The sequence below is a fragment of the Oncorhynchus kisutch genome, unplaced genomic scaffold (genome assembly GCF_002021735.2).
Source record: "Oncorhynchus kisutch isolate 150728-3 unplaced genomic scaffold, Okis_V2 scaffold1171, whole genome shotgun sequence".
Lineage (NCBI taxonomy): Eukaryota > Metazoa > Chordata > Actinopteri > Salmoniformes > Salmonidae > Oncorhynchus > Oncorhynchus kisutch.
The window spans coordinates 1-18,530 of record NW_022263116.1 but is presented as its reverse complement, the minus strand read 5'-3'; the positions used below and the strand labels follow the sequence as shown (position 1 = coordinate 18,530).

At 38.3% G+C, this 18,530-nt stretch overlaps 34 non-coding genes across 34 annotated transcripts; all 34 read left to right on the top strand.

The window, feature by feature from the left end:
• The first annotated feature begins 57 nt into the window (after positions 1-57).
• On the top strand, positions 58-129 carry trnac-gca (transfer RNA cysteine (anticodon GCA)). Its single transcript has one exon. It is a non-coding gene; the product is annotated as a tRNA-Cys (tRNA).
• A 914-nt stretch (positions 130-1,043) lies between these two features.
• On the top strand, positions 1,044-1,115 carry trnac-gca (transfer RNA cysteine (anticodon GCA)). The gene has a single exon. It is a non-coding gene; the product is annotated as a tRNA-Cys (tRNA).
• A 421-nt stretch (positions 1,116-1,536) lies between these two features.
• Positions 1,537-1,608, top strand: trnac-gca (transfer RNA cysteine (anticodon GCA)). Its single transcript has one exon. It is a non-coding gene; the product is annotated as a tRNA-Cys (tRNA).
• Positions 1,609-2,028: 420 nt separating this feature from the next.
• On the top strand, positions 2,029-2,100 carry trnac-gca (transfer RNA cysteine (anticodon GCA)). The gene has a single exon. It is a non-coding gene; the product is annotated as a tRNA-Cys (tRNA).
• Positions 2,101-2,521: 421 nt separating this feature from the next.
• On the top strand, positions 2,522-2,593 carry trnac-gca (transfer RNA cysteine (anticodon GCA)). Its single transcript has one exon. It is a non-coding gene; the product is annotated as a tRNA-Cys (tRNA).
• A 421-nt stretch (positions 2,594-3,014) lies between these two features.
• trnac-gca (transfer RNA cysteine (anticodon GCA)) lies at positions 3,015-3,086 on the top strand. Its single transcript has one exon. It is a non-coding gene; the product is annotated as a tRNA-Cys (tRNA).
• Positions 3,087-3,508: 422 nt separating this feature from the next.
• On the top strand, positions 3,509-3,580 carry trnac-gca (transfer RNA cysteine (anticodon GCA)). The gene has a single exon. It is a non-coding gene; the product is annotated as a tRNA-Cys (tRNA).
• Positions 3,581-4,001: 421 nt separating this feature from the next.
• Positions 4,002-4,073, top strand: trnac-gca (transfer RNA cysteine (anticodon GCA)). The gene has a single exon. It is a non-coding gene; the product is annotated as a tRNA-Cys (tRNA).
• A 420-nt stretch (positions 4,074-4,493) lies between these two features.
• On the top strand, positions 4,494-4,565 carry trnac-gca (transfer RNA cysteine (anticodon GCA)). Its single transcript has one exon. It is a non-coding gene; the product is annotated as a tRNA-Cys (tRNA).
• Positions 4,566-4,987: 422 nt separating this feature from the next.
• trnac-gca (transfer RNA cysteine (anticodon GCA)) lies at positions 4,988-5,059 on the top strand. Its single transcript has one exon. It is a non-coding gene; the product is annotated as a tRNA-Cys (tRNA).
• A 421-nt stretch (positions 5,060-5,480) lies between these two features.
• On the top strand, positions 5,481-5,552 carry trnac-gca (transfer RNA cysteine (anticodon GCA)). Its single transcript has one exon. It is a non-coding gene; the product is annotated as a tRNA-Cys (tRNA).
• Positions 5,553-5,973: 421 nt separating this feature from the next.
• trnac-gca (transfer RNA cysteine (anticodon GCA)) lies at positions 5,974-6,045 on the top strand. Its single transcript has one exon. It is a non-coding gene; the product is annotated as a tRNA-Cys (tRNA).
• Positions 6,046-6,466: 421 nt separating this feature from the next.
• Positions 6,467-6,538, top strand: trnac-gca (transfer RNA cysteine (anticodon GCA)). Its single transcript has one exon. It is a non-coding gene; the product is annotated as a tRNA-Cys (tRNA).
• Positions 6,539-6,959: 421 nt separating this feature from the next.
• trnac-gca (transfer RNA cysteine (anticodon GCA)) lies at positions 6,960-7,031 on the top strand. Its single transcript has one exon. It is a non-coding gene; the product is annotated as a tRNA-Cys (tRNA).
• A 420-nt stretch (positions 7,032-7,451) lies between these two features.
• On the top strand, positions 7,452-7,523 carry trnac-gca (transfer RNA cysteine (anticodon GCA)). Its single transcript has one exon. It is a non-coding gene; the product is annotated as a tRNA-Cys (tRNA).
• Positions 7,524-7,943: 420 nt separating this feature from the next.
• Positions 7,944-8,015, top strand: trnac-gca (transfer RNA cysteine (anticodon GCA)). The gene has a single exon. It is a non-coding gene; the product is annotated as a tRNA-Cys (tRNA).
• Positions 8,016-8,436: 421 nt separating this feature from the next.
• Positions 8,437-8,508, top strand: trnac-gca (transfer RNA cysteine (anticodon GCA)). The gene has a single exon. It is a non-coding gene; the product is annotated as a tRNA-Cys (tRNA).
• A 421-nt stretch (positions 8,509-8,929) lies between these two features.
• trnac-gca (transfer RNA cysteine (anticodon GCA)) lies at positions 8,930-9,001 on the top strand. The gene has a single exon. It is a non-coding gene; the product is annotated as a tRNA-Cys (tRNA).
• Positions 9,002-9,422: 421 nt separating this feature from the next.
• On the top strand, positions 9,423-9,494 carry trnac-gca (transfer RNA cysteine (anticodon GCA)). Its single transcript has one exon. It is a non-coding gene; the product is annotated as a tRNA-Cys (tRNA).
• Positions 9,495-9,915: 421 nt separating this feature from the next.
• trnac-gca (transfer RNA cysteine (anticodon GCA)) lies at positions 9,916-9,987 on the top strand. Its single transcript has one exon. It is a non-coding gene; the product is annotated as a tRNA-Cys (tRNA).
• Positions 9,988-10,408: 421 nt separating this feature from the next.
• Positions 10,409-10,480, top strand: trnac-gca (transfer RNA cysteine (anticodon GCA)). The gene has a single exon. It is a non-coding gene; the product is annotated as a tRNA-Cys (tRNA).
• Positions 10,481-10,902: 422 nt separating this feature from the next.
• On the top strand, positions 10,903-10,974 carry trnac-gca (transfer RNA cysteine (anticodon GCA)). The gene has a single exon. It is a non-coding gene; the product is annotated as a tRNA-Cys (tRNA).
• A 422-nt stretch (positions 10,975-11,396) lies between these two features.
• trnac-gca (transfer RNA cysteine (anticodon GCA)) lies at positions 11,397-11,468 on the top strand. Its single transcript has one exon. It is a non-coding gene; the product is annotated as a tRNA-Cys (tRNA).
• A 422-nt stretch (positions 11,469-11,890) lies between these two features.
• trnac-gca (transfer RNA cysteine (anticodon GCA)) lies at positions 11,891-11,962 on the top strand. Its single transcript has one exon. It is a non-coding gene; the product is annotated as a tRNA-Cys (tRNA).
• A 422-nt stretch (positions 11,963-12,384) lies between these two features.
• trnac-gca (transfer RNA cysteine (anticodon GCA)) lies at positions 12,385-12,456 on the top strand. The gene has a single exon. It is a non-coding gene; the product is annotated as a tRNA-Cys (tRNA).
• Positions 12,457-12,878: 422 nt separating this feature from the next.
• Positions 12,879-12,950, top strand: trnac-gca (transfer RNA cysteine (anticodon GCA)). The gene has a single exon. It is a non-coding gene; the product is annotated as a tRNA-Cys (tRNA).
• Positions 12,951-13,371: 421 nt separating this feature from the next.
• Positions 13,372-13,443, top strand: trnac-gca (transfer RNA cysteine (anticodon GCA)). The gene has a single exon. It is a non-coding gene; the product is annotated as a tRNA-Cys (tRNA).
• A 422-nt stretch (positions 13,444-13,865) lies between these two features.
• Positions 13,866-13,937, top strand: trnac-gca (transfer RNA cysteine (anticodon GCA)). Its single transcript has one exon. It is a non-coding gene; the product is annotated as a tRNA-Cys (tRNA).
• A 421-nt stretch (positions 13,938-14,358) lies between these two features.
• Positions 14,359-14,430, top strand: trnac-gca (transfer RNA cysteine (anticodon GCA)). The gene has a single exon. It is a non-coding gene; the product is annotated as a tRNA-Cys (tRNA).
• A 423-nt stretch (positions 14,431-14,853) lies between these two features.
• trnac-gca (transfer RNA cysteine (anticodon GCA)) lies at positions 14,854-14,925 on the top strand. The gene has a single exon. It is a non-coding gene; the product is annotated as a tRNA-Cys (tRNA).
• Positions 14,926-15,347: 422 nt separating this feature from the next.
• Positions 15,348-15,419, top strand: trnac-gca (transfer RNA cysteine (anticodon GCA)). The gene has a single exon. It is a non-coding gene; the product is annotated as a tRNA-Cys (tRNA).
• Positions 15,420-15,840: 421 nt separating this feature from the next.
• On the top strand, positions 15,841-15,912 carry trnac-gca (transfer RNA cysteine (anticodon GCA)). Its single transcript has one exon. It is a non-coding gene; the product is annotated as a tRNA-Cys (tRNA).
• Positions 15,913-16,825: 913 nt separating this feature from the next.
• On the top strand, positions 16,826-16,897 carry trnac-gca (transfer RNA cysteine (anticodon GCA)). The gene has a single exon. It is a non-coding gene; the product is annotated as a tRNA-Cys (tRNA).
• Positions 16,898-17,315: 418 nt separating this feature from the next.
• On the top strand, positions 17,316-17,387 carry trnac-gca (transfer RNA cysteine (anticodon GCA)). The gene has a single exon. It is a non-coding gene; the product is annotated as a tRNA-Cys (tRNA).
• Positions 17,388-18,530: the final 1,143 nt, after the last annotated feature.

Genomic DNA, 18,530 nt, shown 5'->3' with positions numbered 1-18,530 from the left:
CCAGCTATAATGTCCCTTATTAGACAATTTTTCCACCTTTAGACAGTTTCTAGCAGAGGGGGTATAGCTCAGTGGTAGAGCATTTGACTGCAGATCAAGAGGTCCCAGGTTCAAATCCTGATGCCCCCTTTAAATCAAGATTTTTCAAAGAGTTGTTTGAGGGTAGATGACTTTTTTCCCAATATGTTACTCAGGGAAAATTGTCCCTTATTAGACAATTTCTCACGTTCAAATCCTGGCACCCCCTTGAAATCAAGTACTTTCTAAATGTATCTTGAGAGAGGGAGTACTCCTTTTTTGGTTATGTTACTCAGTCTAAAATGTCCCTCATTCAATGTTTTTTTCTCTGTCAGACAGTTCCTAACAGAGGTGGAAGTGCAATAGACTTCAGATCTATAGTTCTCAGATTGTAATATTTTTGTCATCTTGAAATCAAATACTTTATGGGTATGTTTTCAGAGAGAGAGTGTTCTTTATTAGTTTTTGTTGATATCCAGCTATAATGTCCCTTATTAGACAATTTTTCCACCTTTAGACAGTTTCTAGCAGAGGGGGTATAGCTCAGTGGTAGAGCATTTGACTGCAGATCAAGAGGTCCCAGGTTCAAATCCTGATGCACCTTTAATTCAAGATTTTTCAAAGAGTTGTTTGAGGGTAGAGGACTTTTTTCCCCAATATGTTACTCAGGGAAAATTGTCCCTTATTAGACAATTTCTCACGTTCAAATCCTGGCACCCCCTTGAAATCAAGTACTTTCTAAATGTATCTTGAGAGAGGGAGTACTCCTTTTTTGGTTATGTTACTCAGTCTAAAATGTCCCTCATTCAGTGTTTTTTTCTCTGTCAGACAGTTCCTAACAGAGGTGGAAGTGCAATAGACTTCAGATCTATAGGTCTCAGTTTGTAATATTTTTGTCATCTTGAAATCAAATACTTTATGGGTATGTTTTCAGAGAGAGAGTGTTCTTGATGAGCTTCTGTTGATATCCAGCTGTAATGTCCCTTATTAGACAATTTTTCCGCCTTTAGACCGTTTCTAGCAGAGGGGGTATAGCTCAGTGGTAGAGCATTTGACTGCAGATCAAGAGGTCCCAGGTTCAAATCCTGATGCCCCCTTTAAATCAAGATTTTTCAAATAGTTGTTTGAGGGTAGAGGACTTTTTTTCCCAATATGTTACTCAGGGAAAATTGTCCCTTATTAGACAATTTCTCACGTTCAAATCCTGGCACCCCCTTGAAATCAAGTACTTTCTAAATGTATCTTGAGAGAGGGAGTACTCCTTTTTTGGTTATGTTACTCAGTCTAAAATGTCCCTCATTAGATGGTTATTCTCTGTCAGACAGTTCCAAACAGAGGTTGAAGTGCAACAGACTTCAGATCTATAGTTCTCAGATTGTAATATTTTTGTCATCTTGAAATCAAATACTTTATGGGTATGTTTTCAGAGAGAGAGTGTTCTTTATTAGTTTTTGTTGATATCCAGCTATAATGTCCCTTATTAGACAATTTTTCCACCTTTAGACAGTTTCTAGCAGAGGGGGTATAGCTCAGTGGTAGAGCATTTGACTGCAGATCAAGAGGTCCCAGGTTCAAATCCTGATGCCCCCTTTAAATCAAGATTTTTCAAAGAGTTGTTTGAGGGTAGATGACTTTTTTCCCAATATGTTACTCAGGGAAAATTGTCCCTTATTAGACAATTTCTCACGTTCAAATCCTGGCACCCCCTTGAAATCAAGTACTTTCTAAATGTATCTTGAGAGAGGGAGTACTCCTTTTTTGGTTATGTTACTCAGTCTAAAATGTCCCTCATTCAATGTTTTTTTCTCTGTCAGACAGTTCCTAACAGAGGTGGAAGTGCAATAGACTTCAGATCTATAGTTCTCAGATTGTAATATTTTTGTCATCTTGAAATCAAATACTTTATGGGTATGTTTTCAGAGAGAGAGTGTTCTTTATTAGTTTTGTTGATATCCAGCTATAATGTCCCTTATTAGACAATTTTTCCACCTTTAGACAGTTTCTAGCAGAGGGGGTATAGCTCAGTGGTAGAGCATTTGACTGCAGATCAAGAGGTCCCAGGTTCAAATCCTGATGCCCCCTTTAATTCAAGATTTTTCAAAGAGTTGTTTGAGGGTAGAGGACTTTTTTCCCCAATATGTTACTCAGGGAAAATTGTCCCTTATTAGACAATTTCTCACGTTCAAATCCTGGCACCCCCTTGAAATCAAGTACTTTCTAAATGTATCTTGAGAGAGGGAGTACTCCTTTTTTGGTTATGTTACTCAGTCTAAAATGTCCCTCATTCAGTGTTTTTTTCTCTGTCAGACAGTTCCTAACAGAGGTGGAAGTGCAATAGACTTCAGATCTATAGGTCTCAGTTGTAATATTTTTGTCATCTTGAAATCAAATACTTTATGGGTATGTTTTCAGAGAGAGAGTGTTCTTGATGAGCTTCTGTTGATATCCAGCTGTAATGTCCCTTATTAGACAATTTTTCCGCCTTTAGACCGTTTCTAGCAGAGGGGGTATAGCTCAGTGGTAGAGCATTTGACTGCAGATCAAGAGGTCCCAGGTTCAAATCCTGATGCCCCCTTTAAATCAAGATTTTTCAAATAGTTGTTTGAGGGTAGAGGACTTTTTTTCCCAATATGTTACTCAGGGAAAATTGTCCCTTATTAGACAATTTCTCACGTTCAAATCCTGGCACCCCCTTGAAATCAAGTACTTTCTAAATGTATCTTGAGAGAGGGAGTACTCCTTTTTTGGTTATGTTACTCAGTCTAAAATGTCCCTCATTAGATGGTTATTCTCTGTCAGACAGTTCCAAACAGAGGTTGAAGTGCAACAGACTTCAGATCTATAGTTCTCAGATTGTAATATTTTTGTCATCTTGAAATCAAATACTTTATGGGTATGTTTTCAGAGAGAGAGTGTTCTTTATTAGTTTTTGTTGATATCCAGCTATAATGTCCCTTATTAGACAATTTTTCCACCTTTAGACAGTTTCTAGCAGAGGGGGTATAGCTCAGTGGTAGAGCATTTGACTGCAGATCAAGAGGTCCCAGGTTCAAATCCTGATGCCCCCTTTAAATCAAGATTTTTCAAAGAGTTGTTTGAGGGTAGATGACTTTTTTTCCCAATATGTTACTCAGGGAAAATTGTCCCTTATTAGACAATTTCTCACGTTCAAATCCTGGCACCCCCTTGAAATCAAGTACTTTCTAAATGTATCTTGAGAGAGGGAGTACTCCTTTTTTGGTTATGTTACTCAGTCTAAAATGTCCCTCATTCAATGTTTTTTTCTCTGTCAGACAGTTCCTAACAGAGGTGGAAGTGCAATAGACTTCAGATCTATAGGTCTCAGTTTGTAATATTTTTGTCATCTTGAAATCAAATACTTTATGGGTATGTTTTCAGAGAGAGAGTGTTCTTGATGAGCTTCTGTTGATATCCAGCTGTAATGTCCCTTATTAGACAATTTTTCCGCCTTTAGACCGTTTCTAGCAGAGGGGGTATAGCTCAGTGGTAGAGCATTTGACTGCAGATCAAGAGGTCCCAGGTTCAAATCCTGATGCCCCCTTTAAATCAAGATTTTTCAAAGAGTTGTTTGAGGGTAGAGGACTTTTTTTCCCAATATGTTACTCAGGGAAAATTGTCCCTTATTAGACAATTTCTCACGTTCAAATCCTGGCACCCCCTTGAAATCAAGTACTTTCTAAATGTATCTTGAGAGAGGGAGTACTCCTTTTTTGGTTATGTTACTCAGTCTAAAATGTCCCTCATTCAATGTTTTTTTCTCTGTCAGACAGTTCCTAACAGAGGTGGAAGTGCAATAGACTTCAGATCTATAGGTCTCAGTTGTAATATTTTTGTCATCTTGAAATCAAATACTTTATGGGTATGTTTTCAGAGAGAGAGTGTTCTTGATGAGCTTCTGTTGATATCCAGCTGTAATGTCCCTTATTAGACAATTTTTCCGCCTTTAGACCGTTTCTAGCAGAGGGGGTATAGCTCAGTGGTAGAGCATTTGACTGCAGATCAAGAGGTCCCAGGTTCAAATCCTGATGCCCCCTTTAAATCAAGATTTTTCAAATAGTTGTTTGAGGGTAGAGGACTTTTTTTCCCAATATGTTACTCAGGGAAAATTGTCCCTTATTAGACAATTTCTCACGTTCAAATCCTGGCACCCCCTTGAAATCAAGTACTTTCTAAATGTATCTTGAGAGAGGGAGTACTCCTTTTTTGGTTATGTTACTCAGTCTAAAATGTCCCTCATTAGATGGTTATTCTCTGTCAGACAGTTCCAAACAGAGGTTGAAGTGCAACAGACTTCAGATCTATAGTTCTCAGATTGTAATATTTTTGTCATCTTGAAATCAAATACTTTATGGGTATGTTTTCAGAGAGAGAGTGTTCTTTATTAGTTTTGTTGATATCCAGCTATAATGTCCCTTATTAGACAATTTTTCCACCTTTAGACAGTTTCTAGCAGAGGGGGTATAGCTCAGTGGTAGAGCATTTGACTGCAGATCAAGAGGTCCCAGGTTCAAATCCTGATGCCCCCTTTAAATCAAGATTTTTCAAAGAGTTGTTTGAGGGTAGAGGACTTTTTTTCCCAATATGTTACTCAGGGAAAATTGTCCCTTATTAGACAATTTCTCACGTTCAAATCCTGGCACCCCCTTGAAATCAAGTACTTTCTAAATGTATCTTGAGAGAGGGAGTACTCCTTTTTTGGTTATGTTACTCAGTCTAAAATGTCCCTCATTCAATGTTTTTTTCTCTGTCAGACAGTTCCTAACAGAGGTGGAAGTGCAATAGACTTCAGATCTATAGGTCTCAGTTTGTAATATTTTTGTCATCTTGAAATCAAATACTTTATGGGTATGTTTTCAGAGAGAGAGTGTTCTTGATGAGCTTCTGTTGATATCCAGCTGTAATGTCCCTTATTAGACAATTTTTCCGCCTTTAGACAGTTTCTAGCAGAGGGGGTATAGCTCAGTGGTAGAGCATTTGACTGCAGATCAAGAGGTCCCAGGTTCAAATCCTGATGCCCCCTTTAAATCAAGATTTTTCAAAGAGTTGTTTGAGGGTAGAGGACTTTTTTTCCCAATATGTTACTCAGGGAAAATTGTCCCTTATTAGACAATTTCTCACGTTCAAATCCTGGCACCCCCTTGAAATCAAGTACTTTCTAAATGTATCTTGAGAGAGGGAGTACTCCTTTTTTGGTTATGTTACTCAGTCTAAAATGTCCCTCATTCAATGTTTTTTTCTCTGTCAGACAGTTCCTAACAGAGGTGGAAGTGCAATAGACTTCAGATCTATAGGTCTCAGTTGTAATATTTTTGTCATCTTGAAATCAAATACTTTATGGGTATGTTTTCAGAGAGAGAGTGTTCTTGATGAGCTTCTGTTGATATCCAGCTGTAATGTCCCTTATTAGACAATTTTTCCGCCTTTAGACCGTTTCTAGCAGAGGGGGTATAGCTCAGTGGTAGAGCATTTGACTGCAGATCAAGAGGTCCCAGGTTCAAATCCTGATGCCCCCTTTAAATCAAGATTTTTCAAATAGTTGTTTGAGGGTAGAGGACTTTTTTTCCCAATATGTTACTCAGGGAAAATTGTCCCTTATTAGACAATTTCTCACGTTCAAATCCTGGCACCCCCTTGAAATCAAGTACTTTCTAAATGTATCTTGAGAGAGGGAGTACTCCTTTTTTGGTTATGTTACTCAGTCTAAAATGTCCCTCATTAGATGGTTATTCTCTGTCAGACAGTTCCAAACAGAGGTTGAAGTGCAACAGACTTCAGATCTATAGTTCTCAGATTGTAATATTTTTGTCATCTTGAAATCAAATACTTTATGGGTATGTTTTCAGAGAGAGAGTGTTCTTTATTAGTTTTTGTTGATATCCAGCTATAATGTCCCTTATTAGACAATTTTTCCACCTTTAGACAGTTTCTAGCAGAGGGGGTATAGCTCAGTGGTAGAGCATTTGACTGCAGATCAAGAGGTCCCAGGTTCAAATCCTGATGCCCCCTTTAAATCAAGATTTTTCAAAGAGTTGTTTGAGGGTAGAGGACTTTTTTCCCAATATGTTACTCAGGGAAAATTGTCCCTTATTAGACAATTTCTCACGTTCAAATCCTGGCACCCCCTTGAAATCAAGTACTTTCTAAATGTATCTTGAGAGAGGGAGTACTCCTTTTTTGGTTATGTTACTCAGTCTAAAATGTCCCTCATTCAATGTTTTTTTCTCTGTCAGACAGTTCCTAACAGAGGTGGAAGTGCAATAGACTTCAGATCTATAGGTCTCAGTTTGTAATATTTTTGTCATCTTGAAATCAAATACTTTATGGGTATGTTTTCAGAGAGAGAGTGTTCTTGATGAGCTTCTGTTGATATCCAGCTGTAATGTCCCTTATTAGACAATTTTTCCGCCTTTAGACCGTTTCTAGCAGAGGGGGTATAGCTCAGTGGTAGAGCATTTGACTGCAGATCAAGAGGTCCCAGGTTCAAATCCTGATGCCCCCTTTAAATCAAGATTTTTCAAAGAGTTGTTTGAGGGTAGAGGACTTTTTTCCCAATATGTTACTCAGGGAAAATTGTCCCTTATTAGACAATTTCTCACGTTCAAATCCTGGCACCCCCTTGAAATCAAGTACTTTCTAAATGTATCTTGAGAGAGGGAGTACTCCTTTTTTGGTTATGTTACTCAGTCTAAAATGTCCCTCATTCAGATGTTTTTTCTCTGTCAGACAGTTCCTAACAGAGGTGGAAGTGCAATAGACTTCAGATCTATAGTTCTCAGATTGTAATATTTTTGTCATCTTGAAATCAAATACTTTATGGGTATGTTTTCAGAGAGAGAGTGTTCTTGATGAGCTTCTGTTGATATCCAGCTGTAATGTCCCTTATTAGACAATTTTTCCACCTTTAGACAGTTTCTAGCAGAGGGGGTATAGCTCAGTGGTAGAGCATTTGACTGCAGATCAAGAGGTCCCAGGTTCAAATCCTGATGCCCCCTTTAAATCAAGATTTTTCAAAGAGTTGTTTGAGGGTAGAGGACTTTTTTTCCCAATATGTTATTCAGGGAAAATTGTCCCTTATTAGACAATTTCTCACGTTCAAATCCTGGCACCCCCTTGAAATCAAGTACTTTCTAAATGTATCTTGAGAGAGGGAGTACTCCTTTTTTGGTTATGTTACTCAGTCTAAAATGTCCCTCATTAGATGGTTATTCTCTGTCAGACAGTTCCTAACAGAGGTTGAAGTGCAACAGACTTCAGATCTATAGTTCTCAGATTGTAATATTTTTGTCATCTTGAAATCAAATACTTTATGGGTATGTTTTCAGAGAGAGAGTGTTCTTTATTAGTTTTGTTGATATCCAGCTATAATGTCCCTTATTAGACAATTTTTCCACCTTTAGACAGTTTCTAGCAGAGGGGGTATAGCTCAGTGGTAGAGCATTTGACTGCAGATCAAGAGGTCCCAGGTTCAAATCCTGATGCCCCCTTTAAATCAAGATTTTTCAAAGAGTTGTTTGAGGGTAGAGGACTTTTTTCCCAATATGTTACTCAGGGAAAATTGTCCCTTATTAGACAATTTCTCACGTTCAAATCCTGGCACCCCCTTGAAATCAAGTACTTTCTAAATGTATCTTGAGAGAGGGAGTACTCCTTTTTTGGTTATGTTACTCAGTCTAAAATGTCCCTCATTCAATGTTTTTTCTCTGTCAGACAGTTCCTAACAGAGGTGGAAGTGCAATAGACTTCAGATCTATAGGTCTCAGTTTGTAATATTTTTGTCATCTTGAAATCAAATACTTTATGGGTATGTTTTCAGAGAGAGAGTGTTCTTGATGAGCTTCTGTTGATATCCAGCTGTAATGTCCCTTATTAGACAATTTTTCCGCCTTTAGACCGTTTCTAGCAGAGGGGGTATAGCTCAGTGGTAGAGCATTTGACTGCAGATCAAGAGGTCCCAGGTTCAAATCCTGATGCCCCCTTTAAATCAAGATTTTTCAAAGAGTTGTTTGAGGGTAGAGGACTTTTTTTCCCAATATGTTACTCAGGGAAAATTGTCCCTTATTAGACAATTTCTCACGTTCAAATCCTGGCACCCCCTTGAAATCAAGTACTTTCTAAATGTATCTTGAGAGAGGGAGTACTCCTTTTTTGGTTATGTTACTCAGTCTAAAATGTCCCTCATTCAATGTTTTTTTCTCTGTCAGACAGTTCCTAACAGAGGTGGAAGTGCAATAGACTTCAGATCTATAGGTCTCAGTTGTAATATTTTTGTCATCTTGAAATCAAATACTTTATGGGTATGTTTTCAGAGAGAGAGTGTTCTTGATGAGCTTCTGTTGATATCCAGCTGTAATGTCCCTTATTAGACAATTTTTCCGCCTTTAGACAGTTTCTAGCAGAGGGGGTATAGCTCAGTGGTAGAGCATTTGACTGCAGATCAAGAGGTCCCAGGTTCAAATCCTGATGCCCCCTTTAAATCAAGATTTTTCAAAGAGTTGTTTGAGGGTAGAGGACTTTTTTTCCCAATATGTTACTCAGGGAAAATTGTCCCTTATTAGACAATTTCTCACGTTCAAATCCTGGCACCCCCTTGAAATCAAGTACTTTCTAAATGTATCTTGAGAGAGGGAGTACTCCTTTTTTGGTTATGTTACTCAGTCTAAAATGTCCCTCATTCAATGTTTTTTCTCTGTCAGACAGTTCCTAACAGAGGTGGAAGTGCAATAGACTTCAGATCTATAGGTCTCAGTTTGTAATATTTTTGTCATCTTGAAATCAAATACTTTATGGGTATGTTTTCAGAGAGAGAGTGTTCTTGATGAGCTTCTGTTGATATCCAGCTGTAATGTCCCTTATTAGACAATTTTTCCGCCTTTAGACAGTTTCTAGCAGAGGGGGTATAGCTCAGTGGTAGAGCATTTGACTGCAGATCAAGAGGTCCCAGGTTCAAATCCTGATGCCCCCTTTAAATCAAGATTTTTCAAAGAGTTGTTTGAGGGTAGAGGACTTTTTTTCCCAATATGTTACTCAGGGAAAATTGTCCCTTATTAGACAATTTCTCACGTTCAAATCCTGGCACCCCCTTGAAATCAAGTACTTTCTAAATGTATCTTGAGAGAGGGAGTACTCCTTTTTTGGTTATGTTACTCAGTCTAAAATGTCCCTCATTCAATGTTTTTTCTCTGTCAGACAGTTCCTAACAGAGGTGGAAGTGCAATAGACTTCAGATCTATAGGTCTCAGTTTGTAATATTTTTGTCATCTTGAAATCAAATACTTTATGGGTATGTTTTCAGAGAGAGAGTGTTCTTGATGAGCTTCTGTTGATATCCAGCTGTAATGTCCCTTATTAGACAATTTTTCCGCCTTTAGACAGTTTCTAGCAGAGGGGGTATAGCTCAGTGGTAGAGCATTTGACTGCAGATCAAGAGGTCCCAGGTTCAAATCCTGATGCCCCCTTTAAATCAAGATTTTTCAAAGAGTTGTTTGAGGGTAGAGGACTTTTTTCCCAATATGTTACTCAGGGAAAATTGTCCCTTATTAGACAATTTCTCACGTTCAAATCCTGGCACCCCCTTGAAATCAAGTACTTTCTAAATGTATCTTGAGAGAGGGAGTACTCCTTTTTTGGTTATGTTACTCAGTCTAAAATGTCCCTCATTCAATGTTTTTTTCTCTGTCAGACAGTTCCTAACAGAGGTGGAAGTGCAATAGACTTCAGATCTATAGGTCTCAGTTTGTAATATTTTTGTCATCTTGAAATCAAATACTTTATGGGTATGTTTTCAGAGAGAGAGTGTTCTTGATGAGCTTCTGTTGATATCCAGCTGTAATGTCCCTTATTAGACAATTTTTCCGCCTTTAGACCGTTTCTAGCAGAGGGGGTATAGCTCAGTGGTAGAGCATTTGACTGCAGATCAAGAGGTCCCAGGTTCAAATCCTGATGCCCCCTTTAAATCAAGATTTTTCAAAGAGTTGTTTGAGGGTAGAGGACTTTTTTTCCCAATATGTTACTCAGGGAAAATTGTCCCTTATTAGACAATTTCTCACGTTCAAATCCTGGCACCCCCTTGAAATCAAGTACTTTCTAAATGTATCTTGAGAGAGGGAGTACTCCTTTTTTGGTTATGTTACTCAGTCTAAAATGTCCCTCATTCAATGTTTTTTCTCTGTCAGACAGTTCCTAACAGAGGTGGAAGTGCAATAGACTTCAGATCTATAGGTCTCAGTTTGTAATATTTTTGTCATCTTGAAATCAAATACTTTATGGGTATGTTTTCAGAGAGAGAGTGTTCTTGATGAGCTTCTGTTGATATCCAGCTGTAATGTCCCTTATTAGACAATTTTTCCGCCTTTAGACAGTTTCTAGCAGAGGGGGTATAGCTCAGTGGTAGAGCATTTGACTGCAGATCAAGAGGTCCCAGGTTCAAATCCTGATGCCCCCTTTAAATCAAGATTTTTCAAAGAGTTGTTTGAGGGTAGAGGACTTTTTTTCCCAATATGTTACTCAGGGAAAATTGTCCCTTATTAGACAATTTCTCACGTTCAAATCCTGGCACCCCCTTGAAATCAAGTACTTTCTAAATGTATCTTGAGAGAGGGAGTACTCCTTTTTTGGTTATGTTACTCAGTCTAAAATGTCCCTCATTCAGATGTTTTTTCTCTGTCAGACAGTTCCTAACAGAGGTGGAAGTGCAATAGACTTCAGATCTATAGTTCTCAGATTGTAATATTTTTGTCATCTTGAAATCAAATACTTTATGGGTATGTTTTCAGAGAGAGAGTGTTCTTGATGAGCTTCTGTTGATATCCAGCTGTAATGTCCCTTATTAGACAATTTTTCCACCTTTAGACAGTTTCTAGCAGAGGGGGTATAGCTCAGTGGTAGAGCATTTGACTGCAGATCAAGAGGTCCCAGGTTCAAATCCTGATGCCCCCTTTAAATCAAGATTTTTCAAAGAGTTGTTTGAGGGTAGAGGACTTTTTTTCCCAATATGTTACTCAGGGAAAATTGTCCCTTATTAGACAATTTCTCACGTTCAAATCCTGGCACCCCCTTGAAATCAAGTACTTTCTAAATGTATCTTGAGAGAGGGAGTACTCCTTTTTTGGTTATGTTACTCAGTCTAAAATGTCCCTCATTCAATGTTTTTTTCTCTGTCAGACAGTTCCTAACAGAGGTGGAAGTGCAATAGACTTCAGATCTATAGGTCTCAGTTTGTAATATTTTTGTCATCTTGAAATCAAATACTTTATGGGTATGTTTTCAGAGAGAGAGTGTTCTTGATGAGCTTCTGTTGATATCCAGCTGTAATGTCCCTTATTAGACAATTTTTCCGCCTTTAGACAGTTTCTAGCAGAGGGGGTATAGCTCAGTGGTAGAGCATTTGACTGCAGATCAAGAGGTCCCAGGTTCAAATCCTGATGCCCCCTTTAAATCAAGATTTTTCAAAGAGTTGTTTGAGGGTAGAGGACTTTTTTTCCCAATATGTTACTCAGGGAAAATTGTCCCTTATTAGACAATTTCTCACGTTCAAATCCTGGCACCCCCTTGAAATCAAGTACTTTCTAAATGTATCTTGAGAGAGGGAGTACTCCTTTTTTGGTTATGTTACTCAGTCTAAAATGTCCCTCATTCAATGTTTTTTTCTCTGTCAGACAGTTCCTAACAGAGGTGGAAGTGCAATAGACTTCAGATCTATAGGTCTCAGTTTGTAATATTTTTGTCATCTTGAAATCAAATACTTTATGGGTATGTTTTCAGAGAGAGAGTGTTCTTGATGAGCTTCTGTTGATATCCAGCTGTAATGTCCCTTATTAGACAATTTTTCCGCCTTTAGACCGTTTCTAGCAGAGGGGGTATAGCTCAGTGGTAGAGCATTTGACTGCAGATCAAGAGGTCCCAGGTTCAAATCCTGATGCCCCCTTTAAATCAAGATTTTTCAAAGAGTTGTTTGAGGGTAGAGGACTTTTTTTCCCAATATGTTACTCAGGGAAAATTGTCCCTTATTAGACAATTTCTCACGTTCAAATCCTGGCACCCCCTTGAAATCAAGTACTTTCTAAATGTATCTTGAGAGAGGGAGTACTCCTTTTTTGGTTATGTTACTCAGTCTAAAATGTCCCTCATTCAATGTTTTTTTCTCTGTCAGACAGTTCCTAACAGAGGTGGAAGTGCAATAGACTTCAGATCTATAGGTCTCAGATTGTAATATTTTTGTCATCTTGAAATCAAATACTTTATGGGTATGTTTTCAGAGAGAGAGTGTTCTTGATGAGCTTCTGTTGATATCCAGCTGTAATGTCCCTTATTAGACAATTTTTCCGCCTTTAGACAGTTTCTAGCAGAGGGGGTATAGCTCAGTGGTAGAGCATTTGACTGCAGATCAAGAGGTCCCAGGTTCAAATCCTGATGCCCCCTTTAAATCAAGATTTTTCAAAGAGTTGTTTGAGGGTAGAGGACTTTTTTTCCCAATATGTTACTCAGGGAAAATTGTCCCTTATTAGACAATTTCTCACGTTCAAATCCTGGCACCCCCTTGAAATCAAGTACTTTCTAAATGTATCTTGAGAGAGGGAGTACTCCTTTTTTGGTTATGTTACTCAGTCTAAAATGTCCCTCATTCAATGTTTTTTTCTCTGTCAGACAGTTCCTAACAGAGGTGGAAGTGCAATAGACTTCAGATCTATAGGTCTCAGTTTGTAATATTTTTGTCATCTTGAAATCAAATACTTTATGGGTATGTTTTCAGAGAGAGAGTGTTCTTGATGAGCTTCTGTTGATATCCAGCTGTAATGTCCCTTATTAGACAATTTTTCCGCCTTTAGACAGTTTCTAGCAGAGGGGGTATAGCTCAGTGGTAGAGCATTTGACTGCAGATCAAGAGGTCCCAGGTTCAAATCCTGATGCCCCCTTTAAATCAAGATTTTTCAAATAGTTGTTTGAGGGTAGAGGACTTTTTTTCCCAATATGTTACTCAGGGAAAATTGTCCCTTATTAGACAATTTCTCACGTTCAAATCCTGGCACCCCCTTGAAATCAAGTACTTTCTAAATGTATCTTGAGAGAGGGAGTACTCCTTTTTTGGTTATGTTACTCAGTCTAAAATGTCCCTCATTAGATGGTTATTCTCTGTCAGACAGTTCCAAACAGAGGTTGAAGTGCAACAGACTTCAGATCTATAGTTCTCAGATTGTAATATTTTTGTCATCTTGAAATCAAATACTTTATGGGTATGTTTTCAGAGAGAGAGTGTTCTTTATTAGTTTTTGTTGATATCCAGCTATAATGTCCCTTATTAGACAATTTTTCCACCTTTAGACAGTTTCTAGCAGAGGGGGTATAGCTCAGTGGTAGAGCATTTGACTGCAGATCAAGAGGTCCCAGGTTCAAATCCTGATGCCCCCTTTAAATCAAGATTTTTCAAAGAGTTGTTTGAGGGTAGATGACTTTTTTTCCCAATATGTTACTCAGGGAAAATTGTCCCTTATTAGACAATTTCTCACGTTCAAATCCTGGCACCCCCTTGAAATCAAGTACTTTCTAAATGTATCTTGAGAGAGGGAGTACTCCTTTTTTGGTTATGTTACTCAGTCTAAAATGTCCCTCATTCAATGTTTTTTTCTCTGTCAGACAGTTCCTAACAGAGGTGGAAGTGCAATAGACTTCAGATCTATAGGTCTCAGTTTGTAATATTTTTGTCATCTTGAAATCAAATACTTTATGGGTATGTTTTCAGAGAGAGAGTGTTCTTGATGAGCTTCTGTTGATATCCAGCTGTAATGTCCCTTATTAGACAATTTTTCCGCCTTTAGACAGTTTCTAGCAGAGGGGGTATAGCTCAGTGGTAGAGCATTTGACTGCAGATCAAGAGGTCCCAGGTTCAAATCCTGATGCCCCCTTTAAATCAAGATTTTTCAAAGAGTTGTTTGAGGGTAGAGGACTTTTTTTCCCAATATGTTACTCAGGGAAAATTGTCCCTTATTAGACAATTTCTCACGTTCAAATCCTGGCACCCCCTTGAAATCAAGTACTTTCTAAATGTATCTTGAGAGAGGGAGTACTCCTTTTTTGGTTATGTTACTCAGTCTAAAATGTCCCTCATTCAATGTTTTTTTCTCTGTCAGACAGTTCCTAACAGAGGTGGAAGTGCAATAGACTTCAGATCTATAGGTCTCAGTTGTAATATTTTTGTCATCTTGAAATCAAATACTTTATGGGTATGTTTTCAGAGAGAGAGTGTTCTTGATGAGCTTCTGTTGATATCCAGCTGTAATGTCCCTTATTAGACAATTTTTCCGCCTTTAGACAGTTTCTAGCAGAGGGGGTATAGCTCAGTGGTAGAGCATTTGACTGCAGATCAAGAGGTCCCAGGTTCAAATCCTGATGCCCCCTTTAAATCAAGATTTTTCAAAGAGTTGTTTGAGGGTAGAGGACTTTTTTTCCCCAATATGTTACTCAGGGAAAATTGTCCCTTATTAGACAATTTCTCACGTTCAAATCCTGGCACCCCCTTGAAATCAAGTACTTTCTAAATGTATCTTGAGAGAGGGAGTACTCCTTTTTTGGTTATGTTACTCAGTCTAAAATGTCCCTCATTCAATGTTTTTTTCTCTGTCAGACAGTTCCTAACAGAGGTGGAAGTGCAATAGACTTCAGATCTATAGGTCTCAGTTTGTAATATTTTTGTCATCTTGAAATCAAATACTTTATGGGTATGTTTTCAGAGAGAGAGTGTTCTTGATGAGCTTCTGTTGATATCCAGCTGTAATGTCCCTTATTAGACAATTTTTCCGCCTTTAGACCGTTTCTAGCAGAGGGGGTATAGCTCAGTGGTAGAGCATTTGACTGCAGATCAAGAGGTCCCAGGTTCAAATCCTGATGCCCCCTTTAAATCAAGATTTTTCAAAGAGTTGTTTGAGGGTAGAGGACTTTTTTTCCCAATATGTTACTCAGGGAAAATTGTCCCTTATTAGACAATTTCTCACGTTCAAATCCTGGCACCCCCTTGAAATCAAGTACTTTCTAAATGTATCTTGAGAGAGGGAGTACTCCTTTTTTGGTTATGTTACTCAGTCTAAAATGTCCCTCATTCAATGTTTTTTTCTCTGTCAGACAGTTCCTAACAGAGGTGGAAGTGCAATAGACTTCAGATCTATAGGTCTCAGTTTGTAATATTTTTGTCATCTTGAAATCAAATACTTTATGGGTATGTTTTCAGAGAGAGAGTGTTCTTGATGAGCTTCTGTTGATATCCAGCTGTAATGTCCCTTATTAGACAATTTTTCCGCCTTTAGACAGTTTCTAGCAGAGGGGGTATAGCTCAGTGGTAGAGCATTTGACTGCAGATCAAGAGGTCCCAGGTTCAAATCCTGATGCCCCCTTTAAATCAAGATTTTTCAAATAGTTGTTTGAGGGTAGAGGACTTTTTTTCCCAATATGTTATTCAGGGAAAATTGTCCCTTATTAGACAATTTCTCACGTTCAAATCCTGGCACCCCCTTGAAATCAAGTACTTTCTAAATGAATCTTGAGAGAGGGAGTACTCCTTTTTTGGTTATGTTACTCAGTCTAAAATGTCCCTCATTAGATGGTTATTCTCTGTCAGACAGTTCCAAACAGAGGTTGAAGTGCAACCGACTTCAGATCTATAGTTCTCAGATTGTAATATTTTTGTCATCTTGAAATCAAATACTTTATGGGTATGTTTTCAGAGAGAGAGTGTTCTTTATTAGTTTTTGTTGATATCCAGCTATAATGTCCCTTATTAGACAATTTTTCCACCTTTAGACAGTTTCTAGCAGAGGGGGTATAGCTCAGTGGTAGAGCATTTGACTGCAGATCAAGAGGTCCCAGGTTCAAATCCTGATGCCCCCTTTAAATCAAGATTTTTCAAAGAGTTGTTTGAGGGTAGATGACTTTTTTCCCAATATGTTACTCAGGGAAAATTGTCCCTTATTAGACAATTTCTCACGTTCAAATCCTGGCACCCCCTTGAAATCAAGTACTTTCTAAATGTATCTTGAGAGAGGGAGTACTCCTTTTTTGGTTATGTTACTCAGTCTAAAATGTCCCTCATTCAATGTTTTTTTCTCTGTCAGACAGTTCCTAACAGAGGTGGAAGTGCAATAGACTTCAGATCTATAGGTCTCAGTTTGTAATATTTTTGTCATCTTGAAATCAAATACTTTATGGGTATGTTTTCAGAGAGAGAGTGTTCTTGATGAGCTTCTGTTGATATCCAGCTGTAATGTCCCTTATTAGACAATTTTTCCGCCTTTAGACAGTTTCTAGCAGAGGGGGTATAGCTCAGTGGTAGAGCATTTGACTGCAGATCAAGAGGTCCCAGGTTCAAATCCTGATGCCCCTTTAATTCAAGATTTTTCAAAGAGTTGTTTGAGGGTAGAGGACTTTTTTCCCCAATATGTTACTCAGGGAAAATTGTCCCTTATTAGACAATTTCTCACGTTCAAATCCTGGCACCCCCTTGAAATCAAGTACTTTCTAAATGTATCTTGAGAGAGGGAGTACTCCTTTTTTGGTTATGTTACTCAGTCTAAAATGTCCCTCATTCAATGTTTTTTTCTCTGTCAGACAGTTCCTAACAGAGGTGGAAGTGCAATAGACTTCAGATCTATAGGTCTCAGTTGTAATATTTTTGTCATCTTGAAATCAAATACTTTATGGGTATGTTTTCAGAGAGAGAGTGTTCTTGATGAGCTTCTGTTGATATCCAGCTGTAATGTCCCTTATTAGACAATTTTTCCGCCTTTAGACAGTTTCTAGCAGAGGGGGTATAGCTCAGTGGTAGAGCATTTGACTGCAGATCAAGAGGTCCCAGGTTCAAATCCTGATGCCCCCTTTAAATCAAGATTTTTCAAAGAGTTGTTTGAGGGTAGAGGACTTTTTTTCCCAATATGTTATCAGGGAAAATTGTCCCTTATTAGACAATTTCTCACGTTCAAATCCTGGCACCCCCTTGAAATCAAGTACTTTCTAAATGTATCTTGAGAGAGGGAGTACTCCTTTTTTGGTTATGTTACTCAGTCTAAAATGTCCCTCATTCATGTTTTTTTCTCTGTCAGACAGTTCCTAACAGAGGTGGAAGTGCAATAGACTTCAGATCTATAGGTCTCAGATTGTAATATTTTTGTCATCTTGAAATCAAATACTTTATGGGTATGTTTTCAGAGAGAGAGTGTTCTTGATGAGTTCTGTTGATATCCAGCTGTAATGTCCCTTATTAGACAATTTTCCACCTTTAGACAGTTTCTAGCAGAGGGGGTATAGCTCAGTGGTAGAGCATTTGACTGCAGATCAAGAGGTCCCAGGTTCAAATCCTGATGCCCCCTTTAAATTCAAGATTTTTCAAAGAGTTGTTTGAGGGTAGAGGACTTTTTTTCCCAATATGTTATTCAGGGAAATTGTCCCTATTAGACAATTTCTCACGTTCAAATCTGGCACCCCTTGAAATCAAGTACTTTCTAATAATCTTGAGGAGAGGGAGTACTCCTTTTTTGGTTATGTATCCGTCTAAATGTCCCTCATTCCATGTTTTTTCTCTGTCAGACAGTTCCTAACAGAGTGGAAGTGCAATAGACTTCCGATCTCTAGGTCTCAGTTGTAATATTTTTGTCATCTTGAAATCAAAACTTTGGGTATGTTTTTCAGAGAGAGAGTGTTCTTGATGAGCTTCTGTTGATATCCAGCTGTAATGTCCCTTATTAGACAATTTTCCGCCTTTAGACAGTTTCTAGCAGAGGGGGTATAGCTCAGTGGTAGAGCATTTGACTGCAGATCAAGAGGTCCCAGGTTCAAACCTGATGCCCCCTTTAAATCAAGATTTTTCAAAGAGTTTTTGAGGGTAGAGGACTTTTTTCCAATATGTACTCAGGGAAAATTGCCTTATTAGACAATTCTCACGTTCAAATCCTGGCACCCCCTGAAATCAAGTATTCTAAAGTATCTTGAGAGAGGGAGTACTCCTTTTTGGTTATGTACTCAGTCTAAAATGTCCCTCATTAATGTTTTCTCTCGTCAGACAGTTCCTAACAGAGGTGGAAGTGCAATAGACTTCAGATCTATAGGTCTCAGTTTGTAATATTTTGTCATCTTGAAATCAATACTCTTATGGGATGTTCAGAGAGAGATGTTCTGATGAGGTTGTTGATATCCCAGCTGTAATGTCCCCTATTAGACAATGTTTCCACCTTTAGACAGTTTAGCAGAGGGGGTATAGCTCAGGGTATTAGAGCATTTGACTGCAGATCAAGAGGTCCCAGGTTCAAATCCTGATGACACCTTTAATTCAAGATTTTTCAAAGAGTGTTTGAGGGTAGAGGACTTTTTTCCCAATATGGTATCAGGGAAAATTGTCCCTTATTAGACAATTTTCACGTTCAAATCCTGGCACCCACTTGAAATCAAGTACTTTCTAAATGAATCTTGAGAGAGGGAGTACTCCTTTTTGGTATGGTACTCAGTCTAAAATGTCC